Source organism: Pezoporus occidentalis, unplaced genomic scaffold (genome assembly GCF_034315485.1).
Source record: "Pezoporus occidentalis ecotype Australia unplaced genomic scaffold, CSIRO_AGI_Poc_V1 ctg77, whole genome shotgun sequence".
NCBI lineage: Eukaryota > Metazoa > Chordata > Aves > Psittaciformes > Psittacidae > Pezoporus > Pezoporus occidentalis.
This window is the reverse complement of record NW_026916126.1, coordinates 3,662,020-3,669,561: the sequence shown is the minus strand read 5'-3', so window position 1 is coordinate 3,669,561 and position 7,542 is coordinate 3,662,020.

Below are 7,542 nucleotides of genomic sequence, written 5' to 3'. Positions count from 1 at the left end.
GTAGCGGAAGAAATTAGGGACTGGAAAGCAAACCAGCCAACACTCCTCTGTTGATTTTTTGAACCTGAGTGTATTTCCATCTTGAAAAAAAGCTGCAGCTTCCCCTCAGCTCTTGCAACTGGGAAGTTGCTCCAGAAGTAGCTTCTGATGGTTTAGACCTTTTTTTTCAAAATTTCCATCTTAAACTTATTCGGGGCCAGCTGTTGGCACAACATCAAACGATCAGCATTGTCCTCCCTTTGCTAAAATGGCAGTTTTCCTTTTCCTGTGCTATACCACAAATGCCCCCGTTCTTCCATCCTGCAGCTTGTTGGTAGATAGCAGTCATATCTGACTCTGATGAGATATTTAAGCCCAATGATTTTATCATGCTTCATCTCTGAGTTCTTCCTAAAGCATTTATCATGAGGTTCCTCATGAAAATAATTTAGATTAAAATAATCAAATTATTTTACTCTTCTTCTTGAGTGCAAACCATGACTCAGATGAGCCAAACACAAAATATTCTGAAATATTCTATGTATAGCATTTGTGTGAATTTGGGTGGCTGAAGCCAGCCATATAACTTAAGTACTCCATAATGGAAAAACTGATTAACCATTGTAAATACCTCAGAAGTACATTTTATGGTAAATCCTCATAATATCCCTGTGAAATGGTAGACTTGGGTCTCCTTTAGTAAATGAGAAAAGACAGGCCAGGAATACTTAAAACATCTTGACTAACATCACAGAAGTTTCCATCACAAACGAAGTTGCACCTAAGGAGCTCTTGGCTCCTCATCCCACACCACATCTCCTGGAGCACGCTGTGCTTCTGATTCCAGCCTAATGCCGAGCTGGATGATCTGCAGTCGCCTTCTACGTGGCTAAAACATAACATTCAAAAACGACAGCAGCTGGTGCCTCATGGGAGAAGATGTGCTTTCACTGTGGACCTCATTGCTAAGAAAGACTTTTTTGGTTGTGTATTTTATGGTGATTAGTATCTTAGCTTTTATTAGGGGGATCAGAGTCAGAAGCTGAGACTTTTGTTCTACTGCAGAAAAGGAACACAGAAAGGTGCACCACTGAATTGCTGGCAGCGATGTTCTAATTTCAGAACTTGGCTACACAAACACGACTGAAGTTCAGCTGGATTCTGTCTGTTGTGCTTTCTGGGAGAAGGGTACTTCATTTTAACACAGAAACTCAATTAGAGCAGGAAGGGAGAGAACAAGGAATGTTGAAAGGGACGGAACTGTTCTCTCCATCCTACTCCATGCACCCTCACAGACAAAAGCACCCACCTATTCTCCTGTTTCTCTCTGTCGACTGTTTCCTCAGGAGACTTGTTTTAGTTCATTGTTCCAGCAGAGCCTGTTTCCTGCGACATTTAGCAACTCTCCTCTCCCAGCAGGGAAGTTTAACTATTTTTCCCTTTTGACTTTCTCACCTTTCTGTCTTGGTCCAAATGCAATGGGTAAATTGCCTGATTCCTTTTAAGATGCTCATCACTGGTATCGGTCACAGGGGCTATTCAGTTGATGCCACAGGCAAGAGAGTCTGATCCAGTTGAGGTTTCAGCACACCACAGTGCTGCCAAAGGCCACTCTTGTTCCCTAGGGAGTTAGACAGCCCAAGTTAGACAGTTCCCATCTTCCCATCTTGCACAAAGCAATGATGCAGGAGAGGGAGACAGAAAGTCCACAAACAGACCACTGTTTCCCACTGGCCAAGTTTATTCATGACAGTACTTTGTGACCAGGACTCAAAATATGGGAGTCAACTCAGGACTGGGGAAAAAAGCAGATGCTCATCCTTCACACTTCCCTGAGGAAGGGAGTGAGTTCCACAGTAAACTGTCACCACCCTTAATGCTAACTGCACTGAAGGCCCACCTCTGCCAGAGGGGAAGAGCCCAGCCCACAGGGAAGCACCCAGCATCACTGGGATGTCAGAACTAGATACAGTGTCACAGACCAAGGATGTGCATATATCCATAGTTTTCTTGTAGTACCTGTACAAGCAGAGGATCTTAGGGAGAGAAGGAAGAAATTAATTTCCTCTTTTCTCCTCTATAGATCCTCTTCCTTTCCTTGGGATAACTCATTCCTTTACTGAAAAAGTAAAGCTTGTAAATACACAGCTTATGAAACATGCATCATTTAACTAAAAAGTTAGTAAGTTAATCTTTTTTGGGTAAACAAGTGATCTAGGCTCTGAGACATCCCTTCTTTTTTCAAACCCCCTTTGATATCTGCTCCTTTTTTAGGACAAGTGGAGGGGCTGCATTAGCACTATTGGCTGAAAATACACTTTCCCACCAATTTAGACAAGTTGTGGTACCTACTGTGACTGATTCATAGCATCAGTGTGCAGGAAAACCTCCGTGCTCAGTGTTACACACATAAATACATGTTAACTTTCATAGGTACTGAACTACTTCTGATGTCCATGGGGATAGTTGGAATGCATCACCTCTACATACCAGATCTCCATAAATATCTCTTTTTTCATGCATAAAACATCTCCTTTAAACATTTCTAGTGACTGATCACAGAACTTGAGCTGTGTTCAACTTTCAGCTCTTAGGAGCCATGGATCTTCACATACAATGGTGAGTAGAACGGTAACATTCATACTTCCAGCACTTAGGAAAGACAAAAGATTGTCACCACCCATACAAAAAGGTATCTGACACAAGTTGTAGGAAACAGGATACACTGCTATACATTTGTATAGAGAAAGCAGCACAACTTTTCTTTTTTTCTTGGGGAATTTGTTAAGGTCTAAAAATGAGATCATTATGACTAATTCAGAAAAGACAAAAAGTAATATTAAGATAAGCTCTTCTGGTACTTCATTTCAACCAGAATCCCCTCTCCTACCCCCCCCCCCCCCCCCCCCCCCCCCCGCCATGCAGTTTCCATAAATTTTTCTCCTTTTTTTAAGACAGGCTCACAAATACAAGTATTTAAGCAATTTTAGCATTGCTCACTGTAGCTTTGCTCATCTGCTAAAAGCAAGCACATCTCAAGACTTTAGCAGTACTGTTGTCTGCTAAAGTAACATGAAAAACAAGAGTACTGTTGCTGCCTCCATAATACTTGTGAAAAGGAAGTCTTATTAGACTCGTATCAACCTAAGTAATACAGCAGCTCAAAGAAGGATTTCGTTTGCTCTGTTTTTAAAGAGCTACTCAACTTCTTCAGACCAGTGACATAAATATACAGTGGGTGAGGGTGGGGGTGGTTTGGGTGGGAGAAGGGGAGAATGGAGGAGGACAGAGTTTTATGCCAAGAGCTGAATCATAACCATGTGAGTAATTTTTCTTTTTTTTCTTTTTTTTTTTCTTAAGGGTATGAATCAAATTAAATTTGTTTTGCTGTGGGTGAAGGAAGAGAGAATATAATAGCATGAATCAGAGCTATCATCAAATATGTGGCACAGACAAAAAATTAATTACAATTACTGCCTTCTTATAAAAAGTTTCTGCCGTGAGATGCAGCAATTTTGTTAATCAATATAATCCACTAAAAAACACCCCAGGAAATAAAACCTTTCAATTACTTTACTCTTCCTTTTGATTTTTCCTATTGTAACAGCAGAAGATTAGCATCTTTAAACAAAATTTTGCTTTGTCTGTTAGATGCCCTTTTGCTCCAGTGGCAAAAGAGCTGCTCCTAATAGTGAAAAGTAGATATTAGACCACATGTAATCTAGTCAATCAGGGCTAGCTTAAGGATGAAGGTCCATGGGGTACATGGTTTACCACTTTAGCACAGGTGCTTTATTAGGCATTCTAATTAAAACCAACTTAATTTAACAAAAAATGCAAACAGAAAATCACTCAATATTGTTTTGTCTTCTCCTGTAAAAGTGACATGAAGTCATGGAAAAATGGGCATTAGACACTGGATTTTTTTGCACTTTGGAATAGCCATTTAAGTATGCCATACTGGGAAAACCATAAGGGACTCAGAACATAAAACGTCTTTAGAAAGAGTTCAACATAGATACCTGGAAACAAACCCATGCATTAGTAATTGTTGGCTAAATAAATAACCAAGGAAATAAGTATTTTTGTAATAGGTAAGCAACCACTGATTATGGTAATTAAAAAGGTCTTTGCCTCCAAGTTCCTAAGTATGGAGAAAATGGTATTTAATTCATTGCCTGAAAAACACAATAAAGCTACAGCAAGACATCATTTGGAATCAATTCTTCCCCCTAAACAACTCCAGATCTTTCCCATAGTAATTCTCTTGCACGTGCCCAGCAAAAACCTTTGTAGAAAGGGCTGGTATACAGCATGTTCAAGAATTCAGCTGAACCACAAGCCTTAAAAATGCGATTCCCAGACAGACAGAAAACTTATGCGGAGACCTCTGCAGCTGCTGTGACTTTCCAATGGCGTATATGGGGGAAGGAAGAAAACAGAAGATCTCTTGGGTAACCTGAGCCAAGCCCCAAGAGGAATAACGTGTGCGTGCATGTGTTTTACAATCCCCATTCAAACTGGCCTGCGAACAGGAAGCCAACACCCCCTCTGGAGTGAGGTCTTACCCTCACCCTGCTCTTGCACTGGCCGAAGGTCACAGGCTCCAGCAAAAACAGTGGCTGAGCCTCCTGCTTGCTGCCAGCTGATGCCACACCACTGGCGTCCATGGCGGCACGCAAGCCAGCTTCGCTCCTGCTCATGTCTCCGAGTGGTCTTCAAGAACAGTCAATCTATCACTTAAATCCCAAAACTAAATAGTCACTTTAGAGATCTGGTGGAGAGATGGTCTGCCCACAGGTATTCAGAAAGTTTCATAACCATCAGCACGTGAGAGTTCCTTCAACTCTTCTGCTGGAAGGCCCCCTTTGACCATCTCAAACATCAAGTTTGATGGCTAGACAACTGCCTTGCTACCTTGTGGAAGCTGTCCCTACCTTTTTCCAGTATCACTCAGTACCCAGTTTCATCCAAGCCTCTGTCAGTTGCCAGGTAGTACGAAAGCCCAGAAGACTTACCAGTGCCTGGCAAGAAGCATATTCAAACATGTCTCATGCGGATTTTCAAAGCCTTAAAAACATCTCACAGTCTTACATCACATACAGGACATACACGGAGAGGGAACAAAATAGCTCAGAAGACTGCTTTGCAATGTATCACCCAGGACTGAAGAATTATTAGACTACAGCATCCACTGGAATCACTCTGTAAACCATAGCAACTGAAACTCTCCAACAAACCTTCAAAATTCTTTAAAACACAATAATAGAAATTCTCCTGCAAAGAGATCAATGCCACTCTGTAGCCACCACCATTTTAAGACTGCTTACTGGTGTGGTGGTATAAGCATACAAGACAGGGGTTTTTTTATATTCACAATCTCAAGGAAGGTGAATATTCCCTCACTTTCCTCAAGACAGAAATCAGTGATGCTCCCTAATTACAGCTTTTACTTACAATGAAGAATAAGCTTCACTGTAAGCAAGTTGCCAGAGGTCAGCCAGAGAAGATGCTGAATAGCTTTTACTGAAGAATAAATCAGCATCTTTATCTGTGGTCATCTTTATTTATGACACCACAAGATAGATTACCACAGGTGGTGATTTATAGTTTTGGGGTTTGGTTGTGTTTTTTTACATTTCTGGTTCAATTATTTCTCAACTACTGTTCATAAACCAATCTTCTCAAATGTTCCTCCTTCTTATTTTGACATACAAAGTCAGAGCTTAGTGGGACTGCTAAATGTCCTCCATATGATATATGCCACTTGGTAAAGTCAATCCCCAGTTTTCCATACCAAGTAGCTGACATTTCTGGTAGGTGTTAGATACCTTCAGAGAAAAAAAAGAATGCTTCTCTTTGGAAAAAAATCACTCTTTATCAATATAGCTCAGAACACTAACATTCCCAGCCACTAAGCAGAAAGCTCTCATACGCCAGTCCCAATACCGATGTTTTGAATAACATTATATATAATTTTGTATATTTTAGCTATGAGGCTTTAAATTAGTTGCTAGAAAGTATCTTTGCTACTTGCTCTTCTCAGTTGTCTCGGTGTCAAATTCCAAAGGAAGCCTGTTACGTAGCCACTTTGGCTACAAAACCAGATTCAGAGTAGAGAGTAATTTTTATCCAAGTACAGAAAAAAAGATACACTTAGCAAAATCATTGAAGATTTATCTAAATACCACAGATTTTGGTAGGAAAACTCCTGTAAACTCAAAGGCTTTACATAAGTACATACATTACTAATACTTATTTACTTCAATGGCTTAAGAGATATTTCCGAAAGCAGCTACTGAAAATTGAAATTCTGTTTTGCTTAAAAAAAAAATAAATAAAATCACACATCCTGTACATTTCTAGAATTTCTAAAATAGTCCAAGAAAAACTGATGGGTAATTCTATTTGAAAATGCCAACATTTGCAAATACAATTTGAAGCACTGGATGGGAATATGATAAAAAATGAAGCACAAATATTTCTCCATAATTATATATTTTGTTTCTCCAATCCTATGAAAGAAAACTATAGGAAGGTTCGGGGGACGTGGATGACTGTGAGGAAATTCCTCTTGTAGTCAAGAACGTAATACACCACTAAACTCATAGTAACATATACAGATTATTCCCTCAAAACTCACAGGCATAGTACAGCCTTGGGTACATGCTATTGCTTCCCCCTCTACTGCAATTTCCCTGCCCTGTTAAGTTTAAAGGCAGTCCAGGACTATGTTTTTTGGTGAGTTCATAATGGATGTACATGTGAAGTTAGCCTGATTCCTGGAACCTGTTATCTGAAACTTGTTTTAAGACATAGAATCGTAGACCAGTTAGGGTTTAAAGGGACCTCACCTTAAAGATCATCTAGTTCTAATCCCCCTGCCACAGGCAGGGACGTCTTCCATCTAGACCAGGTTGCTCAAAGCCCCATCCAGCCTGGCCTTGAACACTTCCAGGGATGAGGCAACCACAGCTTCTCTGGGCAACTTGTTCCTTGTATCTAAGCTAAATCTATCCTCTTGCAGTTTAAAGCCACTACCCCTTGTCCTATCACTACTTGCTCTTATGAAAAGTCCCTCTCCAGTTTTCTTGTAGCCTCCCTTTAGGTACTGGAAGACTGCTCTAAGGTCTCCCCAGAGCCTTCTCTTCTCCAGGCTGAACAAGCCCAGCTCTCTCAGCCTGTCTTCACAGCAGAGGTGCTGCAGCCCTCAGCATCTTTGTGGACCTCCTCTGGACTCGCTCCAGCAGGTCCATTTTCTTCTCACATTGGGGGCACCAGAGCTGAATGCAGTACTGTAGGTGGGTCTTATGTTCCAGGAGAAATCTTAACATGGAAGAGATGCAATTTTGATCTTGCACCTGATACACACCAAAGGAGGCATTTAATTTGCATGGCTCAGTGAAGCCACCGGAGGCTAATTCATATGCATACAATGGCTTCTGCTACCCAGAATTACATCCAGAGGAGGGTCATGATATCAGTAAACACCAAATTAATGTCACACCCCCTAACTTACTAGGCAAGTATTACATGAGTTAGACCGTAAGCTTCTAAGGGCTG